This window comes from Lathyrus oleraceus, chromosome 1, assembly GCF_024323335.1.
Source record: "Lathyrus oleraceus cultivar Zhongwan6 chromosome 1, CAAS_Psat_ZW6_1.0, whole genome shotgun sequence".
Taxonomy (NCBI): domain Eukaryota; kingdom Viridiplantae; phylum Streptophyta; class Magnoliopsida; order Fabales; family Fabaceae; genus Lathyrus; species Lathyrus oleraceus.
The window spans coordinates 318941108-318963001 of record NC_066579.1 but is presented as its reverse complement, the minus strand read 5'-3'; the positions used below and the strand labels follow the sequence as shown (position 1 = coordinate 318963001).

At 33.6% G+C, this 21894-nt stretch overlaps 1 long non-coding RNA gene across 1 annotated transcript; it reads right to left on the bottom strand.

The window, feature by feature from the left end:
- Positions 1-16498: 16498 nt before the first annotated feature.
- On the bottom strand, positions 16499-18444 carry LOC127133261 (uncharacterized). The gene is made up of 2 exons (XR_007807254.1): positions 18048-18444; positions 16499-16909 (listed from the first exon to the last, which is right to left on the bottom strand). It is a non-coding gene; the product is annotated as an uncharacterized LOC127133261 (long non-coding RNA).
- Positions 18445-21894: the final 3450 nt, after the last annotated feature.

Genomic DNA, 21894 nt, shown 5'->3' with positions numbered 1-21894 from the left:
TCTAAAAGCTTTCCTATTTATAAATTATTGTAAACATGAACAAGAGTGTCACTTTCAATTTGCATAGGTGTTTTATTGATTAATTATTTTATTAACCCATTTAATGAATACTACTATATTTGAAACCTCGAACTGTGAATCAAATTACAATTAATTTAGGGATATTTTATTACTACGAGGGACTATAATTTGAACAATATTTGAGATTTTAATGGCCGGAAATTATTTTTTATTTATTCCTCAAAGGCCAAATAGGTAACAGTGTCATTGTTTTTTTATAAGAAAAATACTTTTTTTAGTTCAATTAATTTTCCCCCTAAAATACGGTATTTTTTAATCCTCTAAAATAATTCCAAATATTTTCATATACAAAAATGATCCTTCGTAATTATAAAAGTGGCTTAAAATTTTAATTTTTAATATTTTTTATGCATATATAAAACATTATAAAGCTTATATTGTTAAATATTGTGAACATTTCAAAATAAGATAAATTAATTCTAAATTTTAAATGCCATAAAGTAACAAAAAAATGAAACATAAAAGTGAAAAATTATAAAAATAAAAAAAACATTTTTTTAAAGTGAAATATTATAAGTATTAATAATACGTCTCTATCGTCAATAATAGAAAGAAATATTGAATTTGACATTTAGCCTCTCTCATTTGCAAAACTGCAATATCTTAACTGGGATATTAGTTAAAGTGTATCCACCATCTAGCTAACTCAGTATTATTATATATTCCCAAAATTATTTAATGACTCTATTAATATACACTCCCAAAAGATATAAAGATCCCTCCACAAATCATGATCTAACCAATTATTCTATCATAAGTATATGTTTCCAAAATATAAAAGACCCTTCTTCAACTTATCGTCTAAGCCATTTAATATTTCTACCAAATCTTTTTAATTAATATATATATATATATATATATATATATATATATATATATATATATATATATATATATATATATATATAATATATATATATTATATATATATATATATATATATATATATATATATATATATATATATATATATATATATATAATCAACTTACTTCAAAAATAAGTTTTTTTAACTTACTAAAAATTTAAATTTATTCTAATGACACTAATAGAGTTGGATCTTGAAAAAAAAACACACTAGAGGAAATTTATAAAAAGATCGCACTAGTAATATGAGTAGATTCTCCACATGTTTAACTTTTAACACGCTATTTTAAATTTCATATTTTCCAAAAGCGATACCAAAAAATTAGGAAGAACAATCTACAAGGCTTTTTTATAAAATATTTGGTTGATATTATTAGGTGATAGACCTAGATCCTGAGTTAAAAATTTGACAAGAAAACAGGTTTTAAAAATTTATGACGCAGAAGTAAGTTACAAATATTCCGGATAAAAAATCGTCTAACCAAATCCGCTATCAAAAAATCGGATATGCGTATTAATGATAACGATATAATAATGATTCACAAATCGATCAACAACGACTAATCACAATTAGTTGAATGCAAATTAATATGGAAAAGTCTATCTCCAATGAAAAATTCACACAAAAATACAAGTGAAACAATTTGTCGAACACTTAGTGTGCGATTAATAATGTTTGGAATTCTATGTGGTATTGTTGTTTTACAAATCCAATTACAATCAAATGGTTTGTGATCTACACAACAACACCGATTTTAAAATGTGTTCAAAAGTATGATCCAAACAAAACAGATCAAATGATCAATGCAATAGATAATTTGCGAATCAAAAATAATATATATATATATATATATATATATATATATATATATATATATATATATATATATATATATATATATATATATATATATATATATATATAGAGAGAGAGAGAGAGAGAGAGAGAGAGAGAGAGAGAGAGAGAGAGAGAGAGAGAGAGAGAGAGAGAGAGAGAGAGAGAGAGAGAGAGAGAGAGAGAGAGTATAAGGATTTGTTTAGGCAATTCCCCAATCGACTTCGCTATTGGTACGTCTGCCCTCAAATCGAATACAAATTGAGATAGTGTAATATATCTTACTTTGCAAATGTATGTGTACAAGAGAGATGTAGAAATCTAACCCTACAAACCCTAGGCTTGATATTGATTCTACTATTTTCTCTTCCCTTGATCAAACGTGATCAAGTAACCAACAATGTCGTTTCAATTTACCGTCTCACACTACTTCTTTGAACGAAACCCATTGTTCTTCAAAGCTTTCACGCAATCGAATTAATTCCAAACGAGCACTTGTTGAAACCAAGATTTACCAATGCGACCCACCATCGCTCCCAAGAATTAATTCCGAATTGTGTAATCTTGTCCAAAACCTTCAAACCCTAAAGATCTTGAAGGAAAACCCCACCTTGATTTTCTGATTTGAAATCCTCAAAGTTCTCAACCCAATATCACGGTACAATCAACCTAATTGGACATTATAAACCCTAACCTAGATGCCAATCAAAAAATGATTATGTGTAGTTTGATTGTTTTGATGCATAGAATAAAGGTTGAAGATGATGAGAATGCTTTGAAATCCCGATTTCGGATAGGTTTTACTCACTAGAAACCTTACTAGACAATGATGCATGTACCAAGTATATATATGTAACCAAGTGAGAAGAAAAGGAATGCAAAAGGAATAGAAACAAATGCAATTTTTCAAGATTTTTGATCTATAAGTCTGTTGGTGTAAGCCCTAGAGGCCAATACATTTTGGTACTTGTATCGAGTAATAAAAGACATTCTCTTTATTATGGTTGATTAATAAAGTCCCTGGAATAGATAGTCCGTTTAATGTATTAAGTGTGACTTAATCATGAGAACACATTAAACATAAGGACACTATTCCTAAAGTATCCGTAGTCGAGCTTTAGTGTGAAGTGGGATAACATTAAAGCATTAAGACTATTATGTTTGTAGACTGATGATCACATCTCATGGATCATGGATAAAGAGTTATCAAGTCTTAAACATAGGTATGAATATTAGGAGTAATATTTATACCGGATTGACCCGCTATGAGAATACTATATAGAAAGTTATGCAAAGTGTCATAAGTTATTCTCATGGTGATAATAGTGTATTCCACTCTCCGACCTGAAACCACTATGGATCCTAGATGTAGAGTCGAGTGCTTTATTGCTGATCCAACGTTGTCCGTAACTGGATAACCATAAAGACAGTTGATGGGTACTCCACAAAGCATGCTGAGGGACATGAGTGACCTAGATGGAATTTGCCCATCCTGCATAACAGGATAAATGTCTATGGGCCCAATATTGAACTGGACAAGGATGACACGGTCTATGCCTTGTGTTCAATATAGACATAAGGGCAAAAGGGTAATTATACACATAATTATTATCACAGAAGGAATTGTCAGATCACATGACATTTTCGTGTCTTGGGTAGCAGTGATGTGTTGCTAGATACCGCTCACTGTTTATTATGTTAAATACGTGATTTAATATAATTGCCAACGTCACGAAAACCTACAGGGTCACACACAAAGGACGGATTGATGAGAGATAGAGTAACTAAGGAATACCGTAAGGTACGGTGCCCTTAAGTGGATTATAGAACATCGTAAGGTACGGTGTACTTGAGTAGAATACGAAATATGGTAAGGTACCATGGGCTTAAGTGATTTTGGGCATATTATAAGATATGGGCCAAAATACACTTAAGTGTGCTTTTAGCTTGAAGCCCACACAAGTGGTTCTATAAATAGAACCCTTGTGCAGAAGCAAAAATTTGCGGTTGCATTATTTTCGTTTTCTCTCTCTCTCTCTCTCTCTCACTCAAAGCCTTCATTCATACCAGCTAGCACTGAGATTGAAGGAACCCGTTCGTGTGGACTGAGTAGAGACGTTGTCATCGTTCAACGTTCGTGATCGTTTAGTGGATCTGCATCAAAGGGTTTGATCGTCACAAGAGATCTGCATCAAAGGGTTTGATCGTCACAAGAGATCTGCACCAAAGGATTCAACCGTCACAAGAGGTAAATATTCTATCACTGATCATGACCATTCGTAAGGATCTCTAAAGGAGAAAATTTTAATTTCCGCTGCGCTTTGGGTCGCAATTCTCCTTCAAAGTCGACCTATACAAGTCATGTGTCGACCTATACATGTTATGTGCCGACATGTATATGCAGCACATGGAACATAACCTACATGCCTTAATAATGCAGCACATTGCCGACCTATGCATCGCATGTGTCGACATGTAGTTGAAAAAAAATATTCTATAGGTCAACCTATATTCGTATGTGTCAACCTGTAGTTGAATTTTTCTTCTTCTATAGGTCAACCTATAATTGTATGTGTCTACCTGTTGACTGTTTTTCACACAAACGAATTTTCGATCCATAAAAATATTTTCTTGATGCATGAATCTTTTCTAAACCATTCCTAAACATGTTGACATGCTTCCTAATGCTAAAATGCATAATGCACAACTAGAATCAGATGATACCGTCCAATGTACATAAACGCTAAAGGTTCATATTTTTGACATCATAAAAAACACATCTAAACGGAAAGTTACATTCGCATACTCCCCCTTTTTGATGATGGAAAAACTTGAGACGATACATTTCATGTCCATGAAAGGCTCCCCCTGAATATATGCATCATAAGCTTCATATACATCTCCCCCTTTGACAACACTAAAAGGAGACAAAGCAAGCTATTAGTAGTATCACATAAATACAACAAGTCACATATGGAATAAACGACACGGAGGCAGCTGGAAAGATAAGACGTGCACTCACATATAGCTAATCATACATGAAAATACACAAAATTAAAAAATACAACAATATTACAATAATTGGGTATAAGTAAGTAATTATTTCCATGTCATTCCTCATTGACACAAGACTCTCTGTCACATACGAAGCAAAAGCCTCAAAATTAGCATCCTGAGTAGTCATATGCTCCTGCATCAGACGAAACTGCTCTATTTGTGCAGCTTCAAAGGCATCTCGCCTTTGACAATCCTCCACATACCTCTCATCTTCCTTAACTGCATATTCTGGAGCATAATCATTATTGAGGACGTGTCCACACCATCAAAACCAGTACCAAAATTACTAGCATGAGCATCTACATGAGGATCATCTTGCATTATAGTATCTCCCCCAGAAACATCATTAGGAACACCCATAGGTTGCTCACCATCCATATATGAGCATCAACAATAATATCTCCAAATTTTGCAGGATCATCAAAATTGTACTTTCCTACCATTTTACCTGCCCGAAAGTAATATCCTTGATGGTTTATGTCCTTAAAATACCCCAAGTTGGTAAGAGTACGTTGAGAAAATTCTTGAGCATATCTAGGAGATTTGTATGTGAGATTGGGCATGCCGATATTGAAGTAATTCATAATTTTAGTGATCATGGAGACATAACAAAAAGATGTTCCCTTGTTGCACTCTTTGATAGAAAACATACAAGAGACAAGATAGTGTGGCCAGTTGATATTGATCTTGTTCAACAGAATATATACCATATGAATTTTAGCAAAATCAATCCTTGAGAATCTGCCATTTTTCGGACGCAAGACATGAGAAACTAGCCATAGCAGAATTCTAGAGACCATTTTCAAATGCCCAGTGGTAATAACATCATAACAGTCTTCAACACGAGGAGCTTTAAGTAGCTCGTTCACATGAACGTTCAACTTAAAATGAATATGAGTGTGAATGTCCGTCACTAATGGACCAGCTTCATCATCATCAATATCAACAACAGTTATACCTAAAAGGGATTTCTAAAGTTCATCAGTAAATTCATAGACAATATTACCAATAGTGAACTTGAAGCAAGAACTGTTCCTAACATGCAACCTGGAGTAGAAGACACGTATGAGGTCTTCGTTGTAGTCTTAAGCAAGTTGTAGAAAATAATCAATCTGTTGATGTGCAACAATATCAACCACTATTGGGATATCTAAACCACAAACTACACCTGCCTTCCACACATATTGTTTCACCACAAGCCTATGTTTATGTTTCTCCTCAAATTCTTCAGCATACCTTCGAGAAACCAAATAAAGTGGAGTTTTCACAGCAGTAGAGGATATATGGGCCTTACCTTTGCCTTTGGCATCACCTTTAGTCTTAGAGAGCTTAGGAGCCATAGAAAATATTCATACAAAGTGTGCACACCAAGTGTTTTATGAAATTTTTGAATGAAAAGTGAATGAGTATGAGAGTTTAATGAATACCCACACACTGAAATAAGACACACAGTCACATAAACAAATAAAGAAGTGAAGATGAACTACAAACAAGTGAAACAAATCAAAATTTTGGTGAGTTTGAGTGAAATAGGGTTTTTGAAGGGAAAATGAGAGAAATTGATGAAAATGAAAATACTTTGATTTAAATCTAAATGTTAATGATATGAAGTGAATGACACAAGCAATATTTAGGATTGAATGATTTTCAAGGTTCATGATGAAGTGAAGAAGTTTGGGAAACTTGGTGCATGTATGAGAGTGAAGGAAATGAAGAGAGATTGACCAAAAATAAGTTTATGAGTCGACCTTTGAACGCATGTGCCGACCTATCAAGGTCATGTGTCGACACATACTGAAGCGAATATCAAAGAATAAAAAAATTATTTTATGTGCCAACCTACATGTGTCGACATATTGAAAGAATTTTGACAAATTCAAAATTTTGATTTTATGTGCCGACCTATACGAATTTTGTGTCGACATATAATGTCCAAAACTTGAAAAGTTTGACACTTGTGAATTTGAATGACTTTGGAGGACTCAATTTAACTTATGCATGACTAATTGATGAGAGACTTATGAATATGATTGTTTTTCATGATTTGTTAGCTAATAACATACAAGCATGTAAATGTAGGCCTAAAATGGTAAAAGACATTTAGAATAAGGCCACTATAAACATGTAAAATCAAAATACACAATGGTCACATTTGAAAATTTTGGAAGTGAACACTTATTACATACATCATACACACAATATCACATACCTTTGAGAAATAAAAAGGTAAAAGAAGAACTTACTTACAAAGTAAGAAAATGATTGAAAAGATATTACCTCATGTATGAATGACGGAGGATGCGCTTGCATTCCACAAGGAACTCTCGAATGAAAGTTGAAATGAATGCGAAACGTGCCACAAACTCAATGAAAATGAATCCTCTTACCACTTTTACCTTTGCAAAAGTACTGCGATTAATAATGTATCCAAGAGTCTCATTGACATGACGACCATCCTTATAATTATACTTTCAATATTGTTCAATCATGACGATTTTATGACCCTAATTTTGACCCTAAGATCCCTCATGCCATATCATCATATGCATTAGCATTGGGATGACACCTTGGCATCCTCCTTACCCTTCATTCATTGGGTTTACATTGGGAGAGATCACCAAGCATATTTTTGATTATATCATACTTTATTTTTCATTATTTACTAACCAAAATACCAAAAATATGTCAATGTATAGTTTGTTGCTTTTGTAGATAGTGTGCATGCTCACCTATGCTTTATCAAGCTCATATCTAGGGTTTAAGACTCTCAATGTAAGAAGTGCAATCAAGAATTGGTTCACATTGGTTCTAAGCATCATATATGGATCCCCATGATCTTCACATATTATTTTGATTAAGAAATCATCAAGAGTTTGGAGTTTGTTTGCCTTGGAAACCCTAATTCATATGCATATCTTGTGTGACTTCTTCAACAAGTTTCTTCAACATTTGATCAAATATTTCAAGGGATACTTCATATTTCATCATCTTACACATATATGATCCTCCATGAGTCCCAAAAGTCAAGAGAACATCAAGCTAACAAGTTGGTTCATGGTGGTTGACCAGAGAAATTCAACTGGTCAAAACTAGGGTTCCCTAGACCTTATCTCCTACAATATTTGTCATATAAAAATGATTAGAAGAGCCAAGTTACTCAAAATTAAATTCCAAACAACTTTCACATTGAAGTCAAGAGCTAGTTTTTCTTGGAAAGTCATTTTCTATGGTGAAAGATTATATGTTGCTCAATTTTTATGACATGAAAGCCATTAAAATTTCATGATCAAACTCAAGATGTCTACTTCAACTTTTATGTTTGGAGGAAGTTCAAATTCAACTTGTAAATGCATGTGCCAAGAGGAAACATTATAGGTCATTTTGGGCCACTACCATTGAACAAGTGATTTTCCTCAACTTCTAAAATGCATAACTCCTTCATGCAAAATACAAATGAGGTCAAATTTGTGACCAAATTGAAGAGGTTTAAAATAAATACAACTTTTAGGAAGGAACATTTCTCATTTGAAGTCCATAGAAAAAGTTATTCAAGGTGGAAGAAGTGAACATTTGACTTGGGACTTAGAAAATTTTCAAATATGTTTGATTTCCCTAACTTCCACCTCAAAATTCATCATGATACAAGCTTCAAATGAAAAAGTGTCCAACATTAAAGTTTTTCCCCTTGATCTCACCTTTCCAAAAAGTCAAAGATCACCTTATTTGGCCAAAGAATGAAGGACTTACGCATGAGTGCAATGTGAGGAACCATTTGGATGATATTCACTTCCACATTTCATACACGATTGCATGGACACATGACATGATTTCAGCATGATCCTCACTCATTTTTGGACCTGAATACATCACTTGGTGGGCCTATCACACACCCATTCAAGCATGCAAGAGAATTATTCAATTTTTTCCATTTTTGGAAGTGTGTGGAAATGAATCTCCCTGGCTATAAATACAACCCTCATTTCTCATAATTAGGGACCTCATGCCCAAGCTTTGAACCTACAATCCAAACCCTCTCCATTAAAGGATAATCTTGAAGGTTTTCTTGATTAATTGTGTAGAAATTATGTTGAGCCATTTTTATTGACTTGTGAAGTTTGACTATGTGTTTGGGCCTTGGTCAAGGTTGATTTGACTTTTGTTGAGTTAAAATCATTGGATTTAGGGGATTGATGAAATGTACATTTCAACTCCCAAAATGAATGAATGATTTTAATTTGATAAAATTTCTCCCATGATCAATTTGTGTTTCTCTTATCTCCCCTCCCTCTTCATCTTCAATCCCATCCTTTCCATTGACCAATGAAGTCTTAATATCCTATGATTAATTGGTTCATCAATAACTTTGTGTTAGATGAACCAATACACGTATGGATAAGATAGGTCCATCCTTTGTGGTATATTTTAGGAGTATGGTTCATTATACCATATCTCTAACATGCATTAACACCAAAATTTCTATTGCCCGACCTCAGATAATTGTGACTTCTACATAAGCTCAATTACAATTGCTTAACATAGAGCTAAATTTTGACCCTAAAGGCATAACATTATAGTAAGTGAGATTGTAAGTCTCCCCCCTTTCATGGTATTGTGTGGAAACTTGGCCTTTTTTCCTTCCTTTGGAAGATGTCTTGGTTCAAGTGTCCATGCTTGTGAATAGAGGGTTGAGTGTTCTCCAAAGAATGACTTAATCAATTGAAAAGCAAAACATCACTAACATCTAATCAACTAACATTTGACTAACTTTTATTATTATTGCTTTTATTTTCAAGTCATTTACTTTATGCAATTTAAATTCAAGTCATTTACCATTTCATTGGTCATTTACATGTCATTTAACTTGTTTATATTCATGTCATTTTCACTTTGCTCACTTGAGCCATATATTGTGATTATATATTTGTTTGTGTATTTTGTTTGTGTTTGTGGTCTTAGGACCTTAAAATACTTAATAAACAACAAAAACCCTAAAAAATGTTTGTGTGGACTGCTGGATTTGATCTGAGCTTTTGGACTTAAAGTTAGGCAACATTCCATATGCAAAAGGACCTGACCAATGCCAACTTTGCTGAGACCAAGTTATTATGATTTGAGCTTTCATCTGATGCAAGTATTGGGATCTACATGAATTCATCTACTACATGGTCTTGATGCAACTGTTACTTAGATACAAGGTACAAGCATAATTCTAAGTCTAAGTTTCAAGAATATGGTGTTAGTAAGCAACTTTTTGTGACATTTAAAGCAGAAAAACAGATTACCAAAGAGTACATCAACAATAGTAATATCCTCACAGGATATAATTCACTCAACTCCCAAGTGTTTAGATTAACTGTTTACACTCAAAGCACAACATGAAAGTTAGTACTATCATAAGCTTTAAAATACTCTAACATCCACAATTGAAATACATGAACACAATGATCAAAATGACTTTTATTTGGTTGTAACGTGGCCAAGTTAAGGGTGAGATAAATCCCAAGGGACTAGGATAAAATTCAAAGAGATAAAAGAGACTTGAAAGAAACAGCGGGAGTTGAATTTACAAAATATTTCATTCACTTGAACAACTATATAGCAATTGTTTTCTCTTCTCCTTCCTCTTTTTATTCCTTTTTTTAGAAGGAGTATGTATTGACATCCTTCTATTTTTTTCATTCATTTTTTTTCTTTTCTATTTTTTTTCTTTTTCTGCCAACTTCTGAAATATTACAAACATAACTATTCAATCCCACACAACTCCAAACAAGACTCTTTCAACCCTTTGGATAGGGTGATAACATTGTTTTTCACTTCTCGGCTTGTAATGAGTTTTAAACAAAAAAAGGATAATAGACTCAAGGGGGTTTCAAACAAGGGATGAAATTATTTCAGGGTTGGCTTTTTGGCTATCTGGCTAAAAAACAAAAAAACAAAAACAAAATTTCCTTTATCATATCAGTGTGCACAAGTAAACAACAACATCAACAAGAGTCAATTCAAGTTCTAGAGACTAACAGACATGAGTGAATCACACAAGAATGAAAGGGATGAATTTTTGTATGATATCCATATAAGGCTCAAAGCTCACCAGGGTTAATGATCTACTGCTAAAGATATACAATTTAGAGTCTAATCCTACCTATTATACTAAAAATGCACAATAAATTTTTCACATCACACCACAAGACTTTATTCAAGAGAACTAAGAAAAATACTCATAATTGTAACTCAAAAACCAAAGGAAAAAGCATGCAATTTTTTATTTATTTTAAATTTTAACCAAAAACAGAGAAAAACTGAAAACAAAACAAAGAAAATAAAACAAATAAATGGTTCCCTCCCCCACACTTAAAATATGCATTATCCTCAATTAAAGAGCATAAATATAAAATAAGAGTGAAAGAAAGGAAAGAACACACCCGAGGAGTCAAGGCAGATAAATGATTGCATAAGCAGTCATTCCCAAAGAGAGCTCTTCTACAATCTCTTCTTCCAAAGTCAGGTTCTTATGGAGTAGCTTTGGGTAGTGTCCATTGACCTTGAAATTTTGATTAGTGCATTTGCCTTGTATTCCAGGATCAAAGAAGAATCTTCGATAAGTAAAAGTGTTGAATGAGCACGTGAAAGTGATCTCCTTTTTCACAATATCAATAATTAAAGGATTACGGGGCTGCCTCGCTACTTTTGTTTCATCTTTAAGTGAGATCCTATGCATATATATGGATGGGCTAATATCATGAGTGTCATCCAAGATCCATCCAATTTCCTTTTTATGTTTCTGCTTAAGTTGAGGCTTTAATGAATAATATGAATCCTCAGGAAGTGGTTTAGGCTCTAAAGAAGGTGGTGTTCAATGGATGGTATGTTTGGGGCAGCCAGAATGTCAAGAGCTTCAGCTACATAAACAACTTCATTTATACTGTCACCCTGCAAGGCAACATCAATCTCAGCACAAACAACACAAAGGTTAGTGTTAGTACAATCATCACATGAGTAAATATCATCAAAACCAGATAAAGTTGAAAATCAGCTGGAAATAAATCAGAATAAGCTTCATCACAACTTCAGAAAGCAACTCTATTTGAAAAACAGAATGCTCTTCCTCATCAATCTTCTTATTTTTCAATACTCTTTGTGGGAAAGGGATTGGTGACACATACTTTTTTTCAAACTCAACAACAATAGAAGGTTCAGATTTATTTTCAGGTGTTACACTAATAATTTTTTTTATTTTTTTCTGGGGCTGGTTCTGTAACTTTTTCAGATCTCAAGGAGATTGCACTCATATTAGAGCCTTTTGGATTAACTACTGTTTGGGCATGTAGTTGGTTTGATCCTTGAGCTTGTTGCATGGCATTCGTCGAAGTGGCAAGTTGTCCAATTTGTGTTTGCAAAGTCAGAATACTATAATCTGTTCGCTGCTGAAATTGGAGATTGTTTACAACCATTTGCTTGACAAGTTCCTCTAGTGAAGGTTCAGAAGGTGAAGATGTGGTTACTTGTGGAGGGTTATATGGTGGTGGTGGTGGAAGGGGTAACATCAATTGTTTCACTAAAGAGGTAAGTTCATCAATTCTAGTTTCTAGAGCCTTGTTGAAAGAAGAAACCTGAATCTCATTCACACATTTTGCTTGGACCATAAAATTATCCCTTGTTGTGAATGAATTGTTGGGAGTTAAGTGACATGTTCCCAATCAAGGATTTGGCAACAGTAGGATATTCAATACACAAAACATTATAATCAACATCAGGGGCAACAAGTTCTCTCAGAGTTCTTTGGTAAGCCATGTTAAACTCAATAGAAAAGAAAAAAAATCAACAAACAATGAGAAAACACAACTAATTCAGCAATGCAACAACAAATAGAAAAATACTGACAATGTCCCTATTAAGTAAAAACAATTGAAATACGAAAAAAACGATTAAAATAAAATACAAAAAATACAAAAACATGAAAATTAATCTAATAACGTCAATTAAGAATTTTGAGAATTTTTGCGGAATTTTACTGAACCTATCAAAAAAGAAAATAAATCATAAAAAATAAAAAAATAAGGAATTTCAGATTTTTAGAACGACTTCCATTATTTAATTCCTAAATAGGAGCTTTTGATCCTTGATTTTTTCCTAGTTAATCGACAAAGAATCATAATAACTTGAGACAATTTTCTAAAAAAACAGATTTTTTTTATCCTAAAACGCAAAAAGACCAAAACGCAAGAAAGTTAGGACAAAAAAATGCTAAAACACAACACCTAAAACTATAATAATGATTAGACTATAATAATGGTTAAAATCTACAAGAGTCCCCGACAACGGCGCCAATTTGATCCGCTGTCGCACACGGGTCAAAAACGAGTAATAAAATATAGTAAACGGGAAGCGACACCTCGAGTATCGTATCACAAGGACTCTTGGCAAATTAACCAAGTATGAAAAAAATGGGGGTTTCGATTCGATTTAGAATAAGTGAGTATAAAAAGTGATTAAAATAAGCGATTATAAAATAAGTCAATCTACTATTTTCAATTTCCGGCTAATCATTGGTTTTTACCAACCAATTCCCTAAGCGGTTTCGATCTCTACTCGATTCAATTTTGATTGACAAACGCAATAGATATATGACCGATTTATATTCCTATATTCCAAATTAAGCAAACAGATGAATACAATCGTGAATTAAGCAAACACGATTTACAAACGCAATTTAACGACAAAGCGACGAAAATAGCGATTAATAGTTAGGAATGCAATCATACGAATTTAATCAAAACCATTCCATAATATACATATTAAGCAAATAAATTTTCATAGAATAAAATTTAAAGAGAAACAAAATTAAATTAATAGGATAAAAACCTCAAAGCCTTGGAAATTCGGTTATAGCAGATTGACTCTAGAAGATTAGTTCCTCTTCATGATCGCACAAAACAAAAAGTTATGGTGAATAAGGTGTATTTGCTACAGTACTGCGGCTACCCTTTTAAACAGAATAAGGGTTTCACTTATAATTCAAACTGGGCCGAAAAACCTAAATTCGGTCCAACAAATGGCCCCAAAGAAATTATTTCCTAAAGTACGAAACTTTAACGAATTATTTGAGACTTTTTCACTCCGAATCAGCTTTTGACTTCAACACAAAAGTTGTAGATCTTTCTCTCACCTTTCCAACGCATGTTATAACATACAAAACGATATCCCGTAGCTCAAGTTATGATCCGAACAGTGAACGAGTATCAAATAACCACTAAAACTAAAAATAGCAAACAAAAATAGATTAAAGGCAATCATGAACTTAAATCTAAAAACATAATAAAATAGTAAAATAATCAAAATAAATTAGATAAATGTCTAAGTACAATTATAGAAGAATGTGCATCAAAATGCACTGATCAGTCTTGATGCAACTGTTACTTTGAACCTGTGTCTAATGCCTTATTCTGAGCTAATCAAGGAGTATGTCATCTGATACATGAGGAGACAAACAAGACTGTTAGCTGTGAAGTTGCTTGCTTGGATGTGACCATCTTTATTTTATGCCTTTCTCTTTATATTTCTAATTGCTTGCTGGTTATTGCTTGATTCAAAGTCCAAAGAGAAAGTGAGTATTCTATATGACATTCTTGTTTGTTGGATTGCATCCCAGTGGTCAGACCTTTTCAACTTTTAACTTTTAATTTTATGCTTAGGTTTAGTCTCTTCATCTCCTCCCACTTCTTAAATTTCAAAATCTCTCTCCTTTTTCAAAAACCTTCTTTGATTGTGATTTCAAACTTAGACTCTGTTTAAGTGATTAGAAACTTTGGCCTTATGCCAATGAACTTTCAAACTCTTTTCTTAATCAAACTTGTAAATGAACTTAACCATATTGACTTAAAATTTCAAAAGACAAAAAGAACTAACATTCATTCAAACCTTTTGTAGGCTCCTTTGTGCCTCTTTTAAACTTAATTTTTGATTAAAAACAATCCACTCATTTTGAAATTGATACCACGAACTACGAGGTTTTGATCCCTCATTTTTATGTTGGTACGTAGGCATAAGTCCGAAGGTCTTGTCAAACACAAAAATATAATTAATGAATTATTTTCTCATCTCCACACTCTATTTATTGCAAATATCTTTTATACCAAAAACACATACACACATAAAAAAGGACTCCCTAGGAGTACCTAGGACACTTTGGGTGCTAACACCTTACCTCTGTGTAACCAACCACCTTACCTGTAATCTCTAGCATTTTATTAGTTTTGATTTGAAAACTTCTTATCTTTGGGTTTTGTTCGTACTTTTCCCTTTTCCTTTGGAAACAATAAAAGCGCGGTGGCGACTCTGGTTTTATTGACGTTAAGTTTATCCATAACTTAATGGTCATGAATTTACCGCTACAATGATTATCTTGCTCATCCTCATGTTTTATCATCTTAGGTTGATCAATCCATAATATGATGAACTTGAGTATGTCTTATTTAAGATAACTTACATCATGAGACACAATACCTTTTTCGACACTTCTCGGATAGAAAACATTAATAATAATTAACACACTTTTACTAATTAAAAGATACACTAAAAGTTAACCTCCTTGGTTTCATACCCCAAAATTTGCCCTCCCTTTTTCACTTTTCATCTGAATTTTGGTTTGACATTCATCTGAAGCTCATTCATGCCAAATACGTGTATATCATTCATTCATGTTAGCACTTTCAAACAATCATCAAGGATTCAAAGATTGCGGCTATTTATATCTAACAAAAGCTAGGGTTTGCATAAGAATAAAACCATAGTGATTATGGTGGTGCAATCAATTTGGAATCAAGGTATGAAACCTTAGTTCTTATTGATTAAGACCTTGTATTATGGAGGTTGCACATTGTATTCAATCAAGGTATGAAACCCTAATTCTTGTTGCTTGGGACCTTGGTTTATGGAGATTGCAATCATGGTATTCACTTATGCATAAAACCCTAGTTCTTGATCTATAGTACTCATGGATCATGTGGTTCACCTTATGAGCTTGGATTTGATCTTGAAGCCTAAATCTTGGGGACCATATGGTGGGGAGTTGATTGTGGAGCCTTTTACTTGGTTTGAGGTCTTTTATTAGATGGTTTGCATCTTGAAACCCTAACCATGGATGCTTGGCATTTTTGTACAATATGGTTTTGACTATGGAACTCTAATTCATTGGAGTGTGGTTCTTGACCGTTATGGTATGCATCATCAATCATCAAGTTTGCTATTATTCTTGGGAATCATTCATCAAGTTGACCATGGCTTATCATATGTCTACTTGCTTGATGATTCATTTTAATCCAAGGCCTTGTTATTCAAATGTTATTGAAGTTTTCATTCAAGCCGTGTTGTATTCTATTTTCATTTGAATTCCTCATCCAAAGTGCACATTTCATTCAAATATCATAATCCATTGATTCAAGTCCATGGTGCATTCATTGGTTCATGTTTCATAGTGCGTTCTTGGTCCATTGGTTCTTGTTTTATCATGCACTCCTAGTACATTTGTTCAAGTTTCATATTCATTATTCAAAGGCCATTTGTTTAAGCATTTCCAAGTCCATGGTCCATTCATTTCAAAGCTATGATCCAAGCATGTATTTTGGAGGGAAAAAGTGCTAATTTAAAATCAAAAGCATGTCTCATCAAATCAAAAGGATTCATTTCCATTCATTTGTTCATTTCATTCATACAATATCATTTACAAGAAATCATACAAAAAAAATTACAAAAAAATATAAGTTTTGACCTACAGTTGACTTTTGGTCAACTGTTGACTTTTTGGTCAACTAGATGACCAAAATCAAATGACCCAATTTCCATATTCCAAACTCTAATTCCCTTTGTTTCTTCATTATCTTGCATCCTTTCACTTGATTGCATGACCAAACCTTTCTTCATGAGCAAGCAAGCTTTCTTTTCTTCAAGCCATCACCATGGACTTTCATGTAGTGTCATGCCAATCATTCTTGAAGTCATAGCCATCACCAATTCATCCCGGCAATGCGTTAGCCCATACACACCATTTAAGAGCAAGAGTGCATGAATTTCCTACATCGACATGCAAGGCATCACCATAATTACCATAAGAGCAAAGCTTCACTACTAAGCCAATGCAATGCAAAACCAAGATTCACATGTTAAGATTAAGCAATCGATGTTTTTCAATCAACACACATCAGTTATGTAGCCCTTGCTTTCATGACCAAGATTCACAACAACATAGCCAAGCAAAACATACCAACACTTCAAACCACATTAATAATGCATACACATGACATAATCAGGCAAAACGATCGAATGCATTACAAATTAACTCACACTTCAAACCATGTTAAAATTATAACGAATTCATTGCATTCATTCACATGCCAAGACATTTCAAGCCATGTTAGCATGTAACATACATCACCTAGCATCATAATAAAATCTAGCATAATTTCAACTCATGCTAGCAAGCCCAAACAATCCAAACAACTGTGCATCTCAACTAACAGTGCAATACACAACAATTCACATAGCAGAGTTAATTAGCATCCCAAATTCATTGAAAATAACCCAAAGAATCATAACAATCATCATTCATTCCTAACATAGAAACAACATACAACAGGGCCACACATTCACAACAGACATTAGCAGCAACATTGCAATATCACTGACAACAAATTCATCTAACTGAACATTCATGACAGTAAACTCAGAACCAACAATTCATGACTAACATCAATACCTGCATCCACTAACTGGACATGCTAATTGCATTAGCCACAACTAACTTTCCAAACCTAACTAAACTGAAACTCACAACTGTCTAACATAAATTCATCCATCAAACTCTAACTGAATCAGTTGCAACTAACTTAACTGATTCCACCAATCCCTATGCAACCAAATCCTAACCTCTATGAAGCTTATCATCAACATCAAATTCAGAACTTCAGATTCACTCATTAACCAAAAATCATTCCTCACTCTCTCTCGATTCATTGAGCATTCTCACTCTTGAACCACAAAACACTCTCTCCCATTGCCTCACTCTCTCTCATTGCCTCACACTCTTCACCCTCACACTCAAATCACCCTCCAAAGTTCACAGCAAGAGAATAACGAGAAGAAGAGTAGAAGAAGGATAATATTTCAAATTCAGAAGAAAAAAAGAGACTCAACTCAGAACAAGAAGGGTTACCTGGAAATTTCGTCGGCATCTTCATCTTCTCCGACAACTAGGTTGATCTTTTTCCTCATTTCACTTTGAACTCGTTACTGTAATGTGAATTTAGGTATGGGGAATCAAATCCCCAACCTTTTGGGCTTTGATTCCCGTGATTATGATTTAATTTAAGGTTGTTATATATAGGGTTCTTATTCACTTCGGTTAGGGCTTTAGGATAGAAATTTGGTGAAATCAATTCTGGATTCGAATAGAGCATTTTGAAACAAGTATGATGGTATTTTGGTGGTTGGACTTCCACCGCCTCCAGGGCGACCTCCGGCGCGACGGAGGAGGGTGGTTCAGAGGTCAAGAGCTTGGAGGGAAGTCTTTGAATGTTTAATCTGAACTTAGTGATTGAACGCGTTTTGCATCTCTCCCTTGTGCTGAAATGGGCTTAAGCCCCGTTGGCCCATATTATTTACTACATGCACCTTTGTTTTTCATAGTATACCCCCTGACTGCAAGAGCAAGAGAATGTGGTTCTTGTGTAATGGGCCCTGCGCCCCCTTTCCTTTTCACACTTTGTTTTAAAGTTCTTACCCCATGCCCATTGTAATTTTCTTCCTTTTTATTTCTTTCTTTTACATTTTTCTTTCTAAGTCATTTTTTCTATAAATTATAATTAAAGAGAGTATGATGATTAGTGATTAATGTTGATTAATGATTGAATTAAATTTTGATTGTTTTTTCTTACTTTAAATCACTTTGAAACAAAACAATTAATGTGTAGAATTTGCTCATGGTTTTTTGGTCAATTTGGATATATAATTCACATTGATTAAACTCCCATTGGTGTAGTTGATTTTTAGCCACTCTGTTAATTAAAGATTCATGATCTTCGTACTTTCTTGTTAGATCTTGTTATTCATTTTGATGCATGTTTAAGTGTAGACTTTAATCTTGAATTTGAAGTCTTTAAATTTAGCATACTATTTGTATCCATTCAATTGTATTTTGATACATGACACATGATCACAATTATCGACTTATTATGGTACTATTGCCACTTCATTGATTTTAGGGCATGAGATCATTATATGTTTATATGGATCCTTTATTCCCATTCCTTGTATGATTTATTATTCATCCCCCAATTGTATGTGATATGTCCCCCATTTCCATGAACATGTAATAACTTAGGACTTTATTTTCTTTGTTGTTTACTTTACATGTTATTAAATAAGATAAAATCAAAAACATAAAAAGAACACTTTTTAAAAGAATAAAAACACACTTGATCCAACGTCAAGTGCTTTTCAAAATCAAATAAAATCAAAAGCAACGCGAGTGCTTGATCCAACGTCAAGTATCACATCCTCCATTCCATTTCAATCCTATCTTCATCCCATTCATTCCACTTCTATATGTAAGACCCTAATTTTGACCCCTAAGATCCCTCATGTCATCTCATGATTTGCATTAGCATTGAGATCACATGGTATCCCCCTCACCTATCATTCATTGGGTTGCATTGGGAGAGTTCACCAAGAATTTGTGATTGTATCATACTTTATTTTCTTTGTTTTACTAACCAAAATACCAAAAATATGTCTATGTGTAGCTTTGTTTCTTTTGTAGGTAGTGTGCATGTCCACCTGTGCCTCATTAAGCTCACAACTAGGGTTTGAGACCCTAAAGGCAAAGGATCAATCAAGAAAGGGTCTACATTGGTTAAACGCATCATATATGGATCCCATTGTTCTTCAATTGTCATTTTGATCAAGAATTCATCAAGAGTTTGAAGCTTGTTTGTCAAGGAAGCCCTAATTCATTCGTGTTCTAATCATCTCCTGCAAGCAAGAGGAAGTAAAACCAAGAAGAGTTGCATCGAGATCAAGCTAAATCACTGCAACCCATAGGTGATTTTTCCAGATTTTCAAGTCTTTATTTCTCTCTCATTTTTGTATAATTTTGCTTGATTTATGGTTGGATGTAGTCCTACCAATGTAGGCAACAAGATTGAGTTCCTTTGAGGTTAATCGAAGTAACTCAGTTTGCATACATCATTTTTCAACTCCACATATCTTTTCATATAGTGAGAGTTGGAGAAATTGGAGGTCAGATTCGAGGTCCTCATGATTTTCTCTTCAAAATGACATGTGATCCATTATTTTTGGTGATGTTTTGGTCCTGACCAGTCCGATGAGGGTGACCGGAGAAGACGATCGGAGCTAGGGCTCCGGTGGTGTGTTGGCCTTGTCCAAGCCGTTTGATCCCATGGCCATATTATAATCTCATCCATTAATCTTGCATACCATGTGTACGCATGTTGGAACACCATAGACATGATGCATGTGACCATCAGACCTGCCACCTAAATTAATGAGGGAGATCTGATGGGCCTTGTGTTTTTGGATTTAATTAATTTTCTGTTTTAGTTTTTAAAATACCATTTTCTTATTAAATTCATTACAAATTCAATTTTAATCCAAAAAATATGAGACTTTCACCAAAAAATTTCAAAAAATTTCCTCTTCCATTTTCTGAATTTATTTTTTTTGGGATTGAATTTGATATTTTTAGTGAATTTAATGGTTTTTGACTTGTTTTTAATTGATTTGAAATACTTCTGACTTTCAAAAAATGCCAAAAAAATTAGTCATTGGTCCTTTGACCTTGTTTGGCCTTGATAAATCCCTTGACCATTTCTTTGGTGATTTGAAGGGATTTGAGTTTTTTCCCTTTTAAATTGTTTGATTGCTTTAATATTTTTTTGAGCCATTTTATTGACTTTGTTCATCTTCTGTTTGATCTTGGTCTTGGTTGAATTGGACTTCAATTTGATCAATACTATTGGATTTAGGGGGTTAATGAAGTTTGAACTTCATCCCTCAAGATGAATGGATAATATTGATCAAGTGAGGTTCATCCCTTGATCAATTTGGGATTCCTTTTCACCTCATCTCTTCATCTTCATCTCACTTCTTTCCTAATCCATCTATGACCAATGACTTCTCACCAGATCAAATGCTAGTTGATTCATCAATGACTCGGTGTCAGATGGATCAACATGAGCTTGATTGAGATAGGTCCATCCCATTTTATTTTTGTGTGTGATATGATTTAGGAGCCTAGTTCTTTATACCATGTATTTAGTATGCATTAACACCAATATTATTATTTCCCGATCTCAGATAGTTGTGACTTCTACATAAGTCCAATTACGATTGCTTAACATAGAGCTAAATTTGTCCCAAAGCCATAACATTTTTGTAAGTGAGATTGTAAGTCTCCCATTCCTCATGGTATTGTGTAAATATTTAACCTTTTTTCCATTTGTGAGAGCTAGTGGCATACTTGTTGATTTATCCAAGTTGGAGCCCTTCTCATGGATGATATCTTGGTTCATATCTTCATGCTTGCGAGTGGATGATTGAGTATTCTCCAAAGAATGATTTAAACAATTGTACTCTTCACTAACATTTCACTAACATCTCTTTATTATTGCTTTACTTTCAATGTCACTTACCTTTAATGCAATTTAAATTCTAGCACTTTATCATTCATTGTCATTTACATTCATGTAACTTGTTTATTGTTTCAGTCATTTTCACTTTGCTCACTTGAGCCATATTTTGTGCTTGTATCATATTGTGTGCTTATGACTTTGTTTTGTTTGTGGTCCCAGGACCTTAAAATACTTAATAAAAACAAAAACTCTAAAAAATATATTGGGGGAATGTTGGACCTCTGCCCTTGACTTGGTTTGAATCCTTGGACTTAGAGTAGGCCATATCCCTGAGCTATGGAAAGGACTTGGTCAATGACATTATTTTGAGACCTGTTCTTGGAGAATGCCATTCATCTGATACAAGCCTTG